This window comes from Loxodonta africana, chromosome 24 (assembly GCF_030014295.1).
Source record: "Loxodonta africana isolate mLoxAfr1 chromosome 24, mLoxAfr1.hap2, whole genome shotgun sequence".
Lineage (NCBI taxonomy): Eukaryota > Metazoa > Chordata > Mammalia > Proboscidea > Elephantidae > Loxodonta > Loxodonta africana.
The window spans coordinates 6,360,493-6,372,860 of NC_087365.1; the positions used below are offsets into that span (position 1 = coordinate 6,360,493).

A 12,368-nucleotide genomic window follows, 5' to 3' on the forward strand; every position below is an offset into this window, starting at 1 on the left:
GAACTGGAATAGTGCTTAGCACATAGAAGATGCTCAGCAAACATTTGCCCAATCAGTGAATGAATCAATTGTGCAAACTGAAGTAATGGAAGAACAGTAACTGGGAGTTAACAGAGGAGACCAGTTGGAGAAGGAAGAGTCAGAAGCAAAACTCATTTATGGTAAGGTAAGGGAGATAAAAATACCTATGATATTTTAACCTATCACGTGAATGACCTTGGATTACAACCTTATGTAAGGTACAGGTGAAGCATGGACACATTAAGTAATGCCCAGGAGAACACAGCTGGTATGTAGTGGAGCCGGGATTGGAACCAGGCTGGCTCTCAAAAGTCTGCTCTAGTACTATGTTTCACTGCTGCTAAGAGCTCCCACCTCTGGCTGGTGCAGACAGTTAATGTGCTCAAATGCTAACTAAAAGTTTAAAGGCTTGAGACCACCCAGAGAAACCTCGGGAGAAAGGTGTGGTGATCTACTTCCAAAATATTAGCCATTGAAAACCCTATGGAGCACAGTTCTACCCTGACACACAAGGTGATCAGCAAATGGACTGGTTTTAAGAGCCCCAGGCCTCCTGGCATCAAGAACAGCTCTACGGTCAACCACCACATGGCCCTACCCCGTTCATGTCTGGTCTTAGATTTTTATTTGGCCGCATCCTTCTGCTGCTCCATGCTTACTATTATAACATCTTCTTCTCTTTGTCCTCTTAACTTGAGAGAGCTTCAGTGGCTCCCATTATTTGCAATCAAAGAGCAAAATTAAAAACAAAATCAGAGGCAGCATAGAACATGACATCCCTGCAACTCACTTTCAGATGTCTTGCCTGTGACATGGCCTTGGCCTCTCAGGCAGTATCCCCAAATGGTGTGGTTCTGTTGTTGGGGCAATTGCTGAATAAATTCTGAGATAGTCACCAGGAACTGAGTTACCAGCTTTACTTTAGGCGTGGCTGAATAACAAACTACTCCGAATCTTAGTGACTCACCTCATAAAAGTTAAAAATTTTGTTCATAAAAGAATCTACCAAAAAAAAAAAAAAAAACCGTCTGGGAGAATATCTTTGGAAACCATATAACCGATGAGAATCTAACAACATAAAAAGGACTTAACAACAAAAAGACAACTAACCCAATCACAAAATAGGCAAAGGACTTGAACAGACATTTCACCAAGGAAAACATTGAAATGGCCACGAAACACATGAAAAGATGCTCAATGTCATTAGTCATCAGAAAGATGCAAATCAAAATCATAATGAGATATCATTTCTTACTCACATACCTATGCAATCTGTATGCTGAGCAAATAATAGAAGAAGCTGGACTATATGAAGAAGAACAGGGCATCAGGATTGGAGGAAGACTCGTTAACAACCTGTGTTATGCAGATGACACAACCTTGCTTGCTGATAAGCGAAGAGGACTTGAAGCACTTACTAATGAAGATCAAAGACCACAGCCTTCAGTAGGGATTGCACCTCAACATAAAGAAAACAAAAATCCTCACAACTGGACCCATGAGCAACATCATGATAAATGGAGAAAAGATTGAAGTTGTCAAGGATTTCATTTTCCTTGGATCCACAATCAACAGCCATGGAAGCAGCAGTCAAGAAATCAAAAGACGCATTGCATTGGGTAAATCTGCTGCAAAGGACCTCTTTAAAGTGTTGAAGAGCAAAGATGTCACCTTGAAGACTAAGGTGCGCCTGACCCGAGCCATGGTATTTTCAATTGCATCATATGCATGTGAAAGCTGGACAATGAATAAGGAAGACCGAAGAAGAATTGACGCCTTTGAATTGTGGTGTTGGCAAAGAATATTGAATATACCATGGACTGCCAAAAGAACGAACAAATCTGTCTTGGAAGAAGTACAACCAGAATGCTCCTTAGAAGCACGGATGGCGAGACTGAGTCTTACACACTTTGGACATGTTGTCAGGAGGGATCAGTCCTTGGAGAAGGACATCATGCTTGGCAGAGTACAGGGTCAGCGGAAAAGAGAAAGACCCTCAACGAGGTGGATTGACATAGTGGCTGCAACAATGAGCTCAAGCATAACAATGATTGTAAGGATGGTTCAGGACCGGGCAGTGTTTCGTTCTGTTGTGCATGGGGTCACTATGAGTCGGAACCGGCTCAATGGCACCTAAGAACAACAACAACAGGATGGATAGAGTAAAAAAAAAAAAAAATGAAAATGTTGGCAAGATGTAGGGAAATTGAAACCCTTATCCATTGCAGGTGAGAATGCAAAATAGGACAGCTGTTGTGGAAAACAGTGTGACAGTTCCACAAAAAACTAAAAATAGAACTACCATAAAAAAATTTTTTTTTTTTTCCATATGACCTAGAAATTCCACTCCTAGGTTTATACCCAAAAGAATTGAAAACAGGGATTCAACCAGATACTTGTACACCAGTGTTCATTGCAGCACTAGTCACAATTGCCAAAACCTGGAAGCAACATAAATGTCCATTAGCAGATGAATGGATACACAAAATGTGGTACATATGTAAAATGGAATGCTACTCAGCCAGTAGGGGAAACAAAATCTTGATACATGCTACAGTGTGGATGAAACTTAAAGACATTATGCTGAGTGAGAGAAGTCAATCACAAAAGGACAAATATTATATGAACTCACTTATATAAAAAGACAAGAAAAGGAAAAAAATACTTTTGTTCATCAAAGGATTTTATCAAAAAATTGAAAAGATAACCCACAGATTGAGGGAACAATTTTGGAAACCATATATCCAATGTTGTTGTTAGGTGCTGTTGAGTCGGTTCCGACTCATAGTGACCCTATGTGCTACAATGAAACACTGCCTGGTCCTACGTCTGCCTCACAATCTTTGCTATGTTGAAGCCCATTGTTGCAGCCACTGTGTCAATCCATCTTGTTGAAGGTCTTCCTCTTTTTCACTGACCCTCTGCCAAGGATGATGTCCTTCTCTGGGGACTGGTGCCTCCTGATAACGTGAGACAAGTCTCACCATCCTCACTTCTAAAGAGTATCTTTCAAGACAGATTTGTTTGTTATTCTGTCAGTTCATACATGGTATATTCAACACTCTTCACCAACACCATAATTCAAAGGCATCAGTTCTTCTTTGGTGTTCCTTATTTGTTGTTCAGCATTCACATGCACATGAGGCAATTGAAAACACCATGGCTTGGGTCAGGTGCTCCTTAGTCCTCTAAGTGAGATCTTTGCTTTTGGACACTTTAAAGAGGTCATTTGCAGAAGATCTGCCCAGTGCAATAGGTCCTTTCATTTCTTGATTGCTGCTTCCATGCATGTTGATTGTGGATCCAAGGAAAATGAAATCCTCAACAACTTCAATCTTTTCTCCATTTATCATGATGTTGCTCATGGGTCCAGTTGTGAGGATTTTTGTTTTCTTTATGTTGAGGTGCAATCCCTACTGAAGGCTGTGGTCTTTGATCTTCATTAGTAAGTGCTTCAAGTCCTCTTCGCTTATCAGCAAGCAAGGTTGTGTCATCTGCATAACACAGGTTGTTAATGAGAAGCCTGAAGCCTCATTATTTTTCATATAGTCCATCTCTTGGATTATTTGCTCAGTATTCAGATTGAATAAGTATGGTGAGAGGATATGACCCTGATGCACATCTTCCCTGATTTTAAACCACAGAGTATCCCTTTGTTCTATTTGAGTGGCTGCCTATTGGTCTCTCTACAGATTCTGCATGAGCACAATTAAATGTTCTGGAATTTCCATTCTTCTCAACATTATCCATAATTTATAATAACCCACACAGTTTGATGCCTTTGCATAGTCAATAAAACACAGGTAAATATCTTTCTGGTATTCTTTGCTTTCATCCAAGATTCATCTGACATCAGCAATGATATTTCTCATTCAATGTCCTCTTCTTGAATCCAGCTTGAGTTTCTGTCAGTTCCTTCTCGATATCTGCTGCAGCTGCTTTTGAACAATCTTCAGCAAAATTTTACTTGCGTGTGATATTAATGATATTGTTCCATAATTTCCGCATTCAGTTGGATAACCTTTCTTTGGAATGGGCACAAATATGGATCTCTTCCAGTCTATTGGCCAGGTAGCTGTCTTCCAAATTTAATTTCTTGGCATAGACGAGTGAGGACCTCTAGTGTTGCATCCATTTGTTGAAATGTCTTAATTGGTATGCCATCAATTCCTGGGGCCTTGTTATTTTGCCACTGCCTTCAGGGCAACTTGGACTTCTTCCTTCAGCACCATCAATTCTTGATCATGTGCTACCTACCGAAATGGTTAAATGTTGACCAATCCTTTTTTGTACAGTGGCTCTGTGTATTCCTTCCATCTCCTTTTGATGCTTTATTTTGCCCATAAAATCCTTCAATATTGCAACTTGAGGGTTGAATTTTTTCTTCAGTTCTTTCAGCTTGAGAAATGCTGAGCATGTTCTTCCCTTTTGGTTTTCTAACTCCGGGTCTTTACACATTTCATTATAATACCTTACTTTGTCTTCTCAAGCCACCCTTGGAAATCTTCTGTTCAGCTCTTTTACATGATCATTTCTTCTGTTCAATTTAGCTACTCTACGTTCAAGAGCAAGTTTCAGAGTCTCTTCTGACATCCATTTTGGTCTTTTCTTTCTTTCCCGTCTCTTTAATGACCTTTTGCTTTCTTCATGTATAATGTCCTTGATGTCATCCTACAACTCTTCTGGTCTTCAGTCATTAGTGTTTGATGTATCAAATCTATTTTTAAGACGGTTTCTAAATTCAGGTGGGATGTACTCAAGATTGGGTTTTGGCTCTCATGGACTTGTTTTAATTTTCTTCAGCTTCAACTTGAATTTGCATATGGCCAATTGATGGTCTGTTCTGAAATTGGGCCCTGGCCTTGTTCTGACGGATGATATGGAGGTTCTCCATTGTCTCTTCACAGACGTACTCAATTTGATTTCTGTGTATTCCACCCAGAGAGGTCCCATGTATACTCTCCATTTATGTTGTTAAAAAAAAAAAGGCATTTGCAATGAATAAGTCGTTGACCTTGCAAAATTCTATCGTGAGATTTCTGGCCTCATTTCTATCACCACATTTCCCATCTACCAATCCTTCTTTGTTTCCAACTTTCTCATTCCAATCACCAGTAGTTATCAATGCATACTGATTGCATGTTTGATCAATTTCAGACTGCAGAAGTTGGTAAAAATCTTAATTTTCTTCATCTTTGGCGTTAGTGTTTGATGCATAAATTTGAATAATAGTCATATTAACTGGTCTTCGTTGTAGGCATATGAATATTATCTTATCACTGACAGTGTTGTACTTCAGGATAGATCTTGAAATTTTTTTTGGAGGTTGAATACAATGCCATTCCTGTTCGATTTGTCATTCCCGGCATGGTAGACCACATGATTGTCCAATTCAAAATGGCCAATACTAGTCTATTATTTCAGCTCACTGATGCCTAGGATATCAATCTTTATGCATTCCATTTCACTTTTGATGACTTCCAATTTTCCTAGATTCATACTTTGTACATTCCATGTTCCAATTATTAATGGATGTTTGTAGCTGTTTCTTCTCGTTTTGAGTTGTTCCACGTCAGCAAATGAAAGTCTCAAAAGCTTGCCTCCATCCACATCAGTAAGGTCGACTTTGAGAAGGCAAGTTTTCCCCAGTCGCATTTTGAGTGCCTTCCAGCCTGAGGGGCTCATCTTCTGGCACAATATCAGACAGTGTTCCGCTGCTGTTCATAAGGTTTTCACTGAACAATTTTTTTTTTTTTTAGAAGTAAATCACCAGGTCCTTCTTCTAGCTTGTCTTAGCCCGGAAACTCTGTTGAACTTGTGTGACCCTGCTGGCATTTGAAATATCTGTGGCATGGCTTTCAACATCACAGTAACACACAAGGCACCACAGTATGACAAAGTGATAAGGGTCTAATATCCAAAATACATAAAAAATTTTCTACAACTTGAAAACAAAAAGACAATCATTTCACTAATGTGATACATGTTAGCCTGAACCCACCTGGCTGGGGGGGGGCACTACTTCCTATTTTGCACAAAGTTGTGTGTGTGTGTATGCTAGGAATAGCCATGAACAACTCTGAGTCAGGCCATGAAGATGGAATAGGTTTCAGATATCAAAATATTTTTGAATTACAAAGGAACAATCTTCATTCTTCTTATCCCTTCATTCATACCAAATAACTTATGGAAAGAACATGTATGAAATGCACCATATTTTAATATTTTACATTTTACTAAAACTGTTGTTGTTGGGTGCCATTGAGTCAGTTTTGACTCATAGGGACCCTAAGACTAAAAAAGAAAAAAAAAAGAGTAGTATAGTGAAAATCTGATTACTTTCATCAGAGATACAAAATCTGTTGACTGAGAATAAATTCATGTTAAAAAAAGGTATTAGTCTCCAGGAAAGTAAAGATGGTCTGGAGCCATTTTGTTTTCAGATACATTTTATCGCCTAGGACAGACAAGAAAGGATTTATATTGGGGTGAATCAGAAAGAAGATCCCATATTAATGGCTTCCACAGTAATATGCTTCAACTCTTTGCTATGAACTAGCCCCTTCAATGGGTCCTCATATTACAATTTTAAGGGTATGCACATTTTACCATGATTTGAGTATTCATCCAGGAACATAATTGTGGCTCCTCTGTTAGAACGCCAGCAGCCAGAATTAGCCCTGTACTGGCTATTTATAGACATATTTATAAGGCAAAGGGAAAAATTAGGCAATTAGTTTCCTCAGACAAAGTAGATAGGTACAAGTTAGAACAAAGTGGTTTATGCATTTTCATTAGACCAAGGGACTCGCTTATTGAAAAAAATAAGTTATAAGACAGCTTTTTTGTTTGTTTGGTTTTTCACAATGATGATGTTAATTAGGGAAGTAACAGGTTACAATTCAGGATCAGGAACAACTCAGGATACAGTTCTTTGACCAGGACAGCTTCTTCTCAGCTGGGCCCTCAGGCGGGCAGGCTTCTCTCTGGCCTTCGGTTTCTCTGCCTCGCCTCTGCCCTGCTTGAGCAAGTGTTACCAAGTGTTTTACCTCCACCAGTAAGTGCCCAGAGGCACCGTACTCTGCTAGTAAGCCTCCTGCCCAAAGTCGCTTGGCTCCCTCGCTCCATGGGTTGGCATGCTCACAGTAGCTGCCTTGCTCCATAGGCTGGGAAGCCCACTACGCTATCTGGTGTTGGTCTGCTGGTTTTGCAGCCACCGTTTCTCTGCTGCAACTTCTTGCCTTCTTGTTTCCTCTCCAGCACAGCTCTCTGTCTCCTGGGTCTAGGAGTTTCTCAGCACAGGGACTCTGGGTCCAAATGATGCACTCTACTCCTGGCTCTTCTTTGTTAGTGGTAGAGAGGTCCACCCATAATGCAGCTTTTGAAGACATCTTTGTATCGCTATCCTATACTGCTTTAGAACTAGAATAAAATAAATTTCCTTTAAAAAGAATGACATCATTTATTTTGCTCATGAATCTACAGTCTAGGCAGGGCTTGGCAGGGGCAGCTCATCTCTGCTCCACTTGGTATTAGATGGGGCAGCTAGAAGGCCGAAGGCAGGAATCATCCAAAGGCTCCTCACTCACATGTTTGGTGGTTGATGCTGACTGTCGGCTGGGACCTCAGCTGGGGCTGTCAGCTGGAACACCTGCACATCACCTCTCCATGTGCCTGGACCTTCTTACAAGTCTGAGAGTGACTGTCCTTAGTGAGAGTGAGCCAGGTGGGAGCTATGCCACTTTTTATGTCCCAGGCTCAGAAGTCACTTAGAGTCATTTCTAGTCCATTTTATTTATTAGAAATGATTCCCAACGGCCAGCCCATATTAAATAAAAAGGGAATGACACTCCCACCTTTGGATGGGATGAAAGTCAAAAAAATTTGCCGACCTGCTTTAAAATCACTGCATTACATAAGCCAAGCAGCATCTTTGCTTGAGCAAGAGCCTTAGTAGATCAAGATTCACACCATCTCCTACTTTATGCACAGTGTGAAATGACACACTGTAAACGTGCACATAGGGAAAGTCATTATGTGTGGTTAGCAGAATCCGTTAAAATGCATATTGCCAGATATTTAAAGTGAACAGAAACTACATAAAATATAAAACTTTAGCACCTTTAATTCATTGAATAGTAGTTACTCCAACCTGCCCTGTTGTAAAAGTGTACACCAAGTGATGTTGGAAATAACGGGCCAGAGGAAATCTACCCAGTCAGAAATTCACAGTGCTCTGACCCCACCCCATGGGATTGGTTGCTCATTTCTGCTGTCAGGACTCCATAACAAACTAAAGACTTGTAGAGGTGGCATTTTGTAGGCAATATAGACCAGTGAACTGCCTATGGATAAGAACTAATAATACTATAATAACTAAAGTTTTAAACATTGAAGAAAAGCTTACAAGTAAGAGACATGTTAAGGGCAAAGAGCTGGAATCTGGGTGCGTAAAGAGGGAAACTAGGAAACTGGAATAAATTCTGCCTCGGACCTCACAGAAAATAGGAAAGCTTCTGGCTGGGAAAAGAAAGAAGTTGGAAACTGCAGCAGCATCACACCACAAACTATTCCTGAAACATTCCTGGCAAATACTGAGAAATCTTGCTTGAGATGAGAACAGATGAGCTGACACATGCTATCTCAAACTTTGACAAGGATATGTATTTCTTCTAAGGTATTTGTCAACACCATGAGAAACATATCCAAGGAATCTTGGAGGGCTGAGATCCAGTATTGTGGATGGGCCAGCGGAGAGGTTGGGAATGTCCTCCTTTCCATAAGAAGTTGTCTACCGCTTATAGAGCGGCCAGAGATGGAGGGGTAGCTAAAAAAAAAATCAGTGTGCTGCTAGTCTTTTTCTGTTTTCTATGATCTGGTCTCCTACTCAAGAAAAACTTCAGAGAGGAAGCTAGAAGAGGGCTGGGGAAGGATAGCCAGAGTCTGATTACGACACTGAGTGTAACCTAAAGAACTTTGCTGTGAGCATCACTGGTCCTGGAACACAAAATCTACGGAAGATGTGACTTAATGCACACGGGGAAAAAGCACCTGAAAATAAAGACAAGGAGATGGTGTGGAGACCTGAGGACATCACACAAAATAAAATGGAGAAGTTAACTACAAATGATGATTGCAAAGAGGATAGATATGGGAGACAAAGGTGAGCCACATAGCCATAATTACTCTTTCTGAACAAAAGGATAAAGAAATGGATGCTCAAGGATGTAATAGAAAACTTTACTAAAATAAGGAAACATTTATAGAACAGAATGTCCCAGAAAAAAATGATATACAATGATTTATCCTGGGGAAGTCATTAAACTCTAGGGCTAAAGAAAGAATAATAAGGGCATCCAAGTAAAAATATTTCATCACTCATTGAATATTTTTTTGAGAGCTGCTATGTGCCAGGCACTATACCAGGCTTGGGATTCCAATGATGAACAAGATAGTCAAGGTTCCTGCCTTCATGGAATTTCTAGTGTTGGGGTACGGGTAGGAGGATTAGAAAACAGAATAAACAAGTAAACAAATAGGGTATTTAGCGTGATCTTTTTTCCCTAAAACACTATCTATCCATATTTTGAAACTCTGATCTGTGTAAGTGCATAGAGAGGTGTTGAGGATGGTGTTTAACAATTGTTGAAAATTTTTATTTCTAGGCAGAAAGAGTTTGCTCTTTTTTCTGTACTTTTCTACATCACTTGAGTATTTCCTAATAAGCATGTGCTTTAAAGTCCAAATAAAAACATTATTCTAAAATTAACACCTAGAAGCCTAGTGTCAGGGCCAGCTGACTAACACCTCCTTTCCATCCCTGTCCTGTGTCCCTGCTCTGCTCCTCCTGTGGTGCTCCACAAGGTGGTTTGGCCTAGACGGTGGATTATTTACTTGCCCAAAGAGCATGCTAACTGAATTAGAAGCAAGAGAATGAGACAGGTCATCTGGTGGTGTTGCAAAGGTTAATATGCTGTCTTGCTTGCTGACTTCTAACTTTTTAGGAATGAAGCCTTTTAGGCCAAGATCTCTGTGCCAGGGGTAGGGCCAGATCAGAGATTAGGAATCACAATCCATGAATACCTCTGAAACTAGAAATCTGCCTGCCTCATGCAGCAAGCAGGGGTGCCTGCAGAAGACTGTCCTTTTCATAGTTCCTTGAAAAATATCACTAGTTTAGAACTGTCTATAATTCACAACAGCAACTTGAAAGACTGGATAGGAACCTTAGGGGGCAGTGAGTTTATGTTAATGGAGGGGAACAACTCAGAAAAGGAGGGTGAGGATAGTTGCACAACTTGAAGAATGTACTCAGTGTCACTAAATGGTACATGCAGAAACTGTTGAATTGATGTATGTTTTGCTGTGTATACTGTCAACAATGATGACAAAATAAATAAAATTAAAACAAACAAGACTCGAAAATCATCACTGGTCCAGCTCTACTAGGAAAACATTAAGTGATTTGGCTGTGAAAACAAAGTTGGTTTCAGGATCAAATGGCCAGTTTGTTGAGTGCCTACAATGTGACAAGTAAATCATTTCATTTAATTCTCATCAGAACCCTGCGGGATGGGTATACCATTTTACAGGTGAGGAAGCTAAGGTTCAGAGAGGGTAAGTAAGAGACCCAAGGTCACACAGCTACTGAGTGACAGAGTCAAGAACTGAAACCGGGTCTGTTTGTCTCCAGAGAAGAAAGACCCCTGCCCACAGAGGTAAGACTACCCAGGGTGTTCAAATCTGATTTTACAAATCAAACCAATCCAAGAGCTCCACGGAGTGGGAAGAACAAAGCCTTTATTCTTATAAATGTAAATTGAAAAGTAATAAGACCAAGTCCTACATGCTGATGTAGAACGACCTCTAAGACATACAGTTAGTTAGAAAAAAAAGGTGCAGATCAAATATATTTGTTATGCTTTCATTTATGTTAAAAAAGATAGATTGAGTGATATGAATTGCTGCTTTTGTAGGCCAAAACTGTTTGAATGGTGGTCATTTCATACGGTTCATTCAGATGTATATGCATAATAGACACCTGTATATGTTTTCTTGTATACACACAATACAGAAGAAACTGGTAATGGGGGGTTCACCTTGGGTAGGTGCCTGGAGACTAGAGGTCTGGGATAAGAAAGATAGGGAATTTACTACCAGGAACAAGTATGACTTTTGTAAATTAAAAGTAATAAAAAAAAGAGAGAAATGTAATTGACACCTTCAGTCTGAGGTTTCAGGATTCTCACCTTAGGACAGACTCTTGATCCAAATTAAAAAATAAAATCAGGTCGTCTTTTTCATTTCCTCTGATGTGAGGAACAGACTATATTTACTCTTTTATTCTGTGATCACTTGAAACAAGAAGGATCATTTAGCAAAAACAGGCCCCACTCTACTGGTGAGAACATGGCATGGATTGGAGATGGGAAAATATGTTTAAAAATAAGAGAGAGAAACCTGGAACTTGGTCCTCAGTGCTCCCCTCCTTTAGTTCTTCCCCTCCAGGGGCACAAACCTCTTCCAACCCCAGGATTTTTTTCAAGAGCTGAAGATATGATGCAAGATGACCATCAGAAGAGACAACATTTACCACAAGGGTCAACCAGATCTCTACCTAGTTGGGTCAGAGCAAAAATATGGTTTGGATTCAGCGGTTGTGTTGAACTATAAAGATGGCTGACCACAAGGATCAAGATGCCTACGGTTCAGTTATGTCAGTTATATAAATTCAGCTTTTGAGCACGTCTCTCTGGGCATCACAGAACGGTTGGCATAACTTAACCTAAACTAAGGAGATCTCAGAAGCCATAGAGGATGACATCACTGGTGGATTATTTATATTTATGGCCCCAATTTGTCCATGCCTCCCTGTCTCCATGAATTTTGCTAGTTCTCTCTCATACTGACTCTAGACTTTGTCATGTAACTTGCTTTGGCCAATGGGGCTGTAGCAAATGTGACGAAAAGCCCTTGAGCAATGGCCCTCTCCCTGCTATTGGGATCCTGCTAAGCTGCCATGTGAACAGCCTGCTGGAGGATGAGACACCACATGGAACAGAAGTATGCCACCCTGGAAGAGTCATCATATACCAACCAGTCCCCAGTTGACCTGGCAACTGACAATCAGCAGACAGCCATCACATGAGTATGCCCAGCTAAGGTCAACTGAGTGTAGTCTAAATAGGGAGAGTCACCCAGCTGAGCCCAGTCCAAATTGCTATTCCTAGAGTAGTGACTAAACACATGGTGGTTGTTTTAAGTTACTATATTTTGGGATGGTTTATTATATGGCGTCAGCTAACTGAGAATAACATCCTTGCTTTTTAGTATTTGATGTCCATAAA

General features: G+C 40.3%; 1 long non-coding RNA gene across 15 annotated transcripts in view; it reads left to right on the forward strand.

Moving 5' to 3' along the window:
* LOC111751103 (uncharacterized) overlaps window positions 1–12,368 on the forward strand; it is a 70,265-nt gene that overhangs the window by 25,217 nt on the left and 32,680 nt on the right. For 12 of the 15 annotated variants that reach the window (XR_010319189.1, XR_010319192.1, XR_010319193.1 and 9 more), the window contains one exon: window positions 1–12,368. This exon is cut by the window's right edge and continues 20,875 nt beyond it. This is a non-coding gene — a long non-coding RNA (uncharacterized LOC111751103). The other 3 variants (XR_010319200.1, XR_010319202.1, XR_010319201.1) reach the window with 2 other exon arrangements.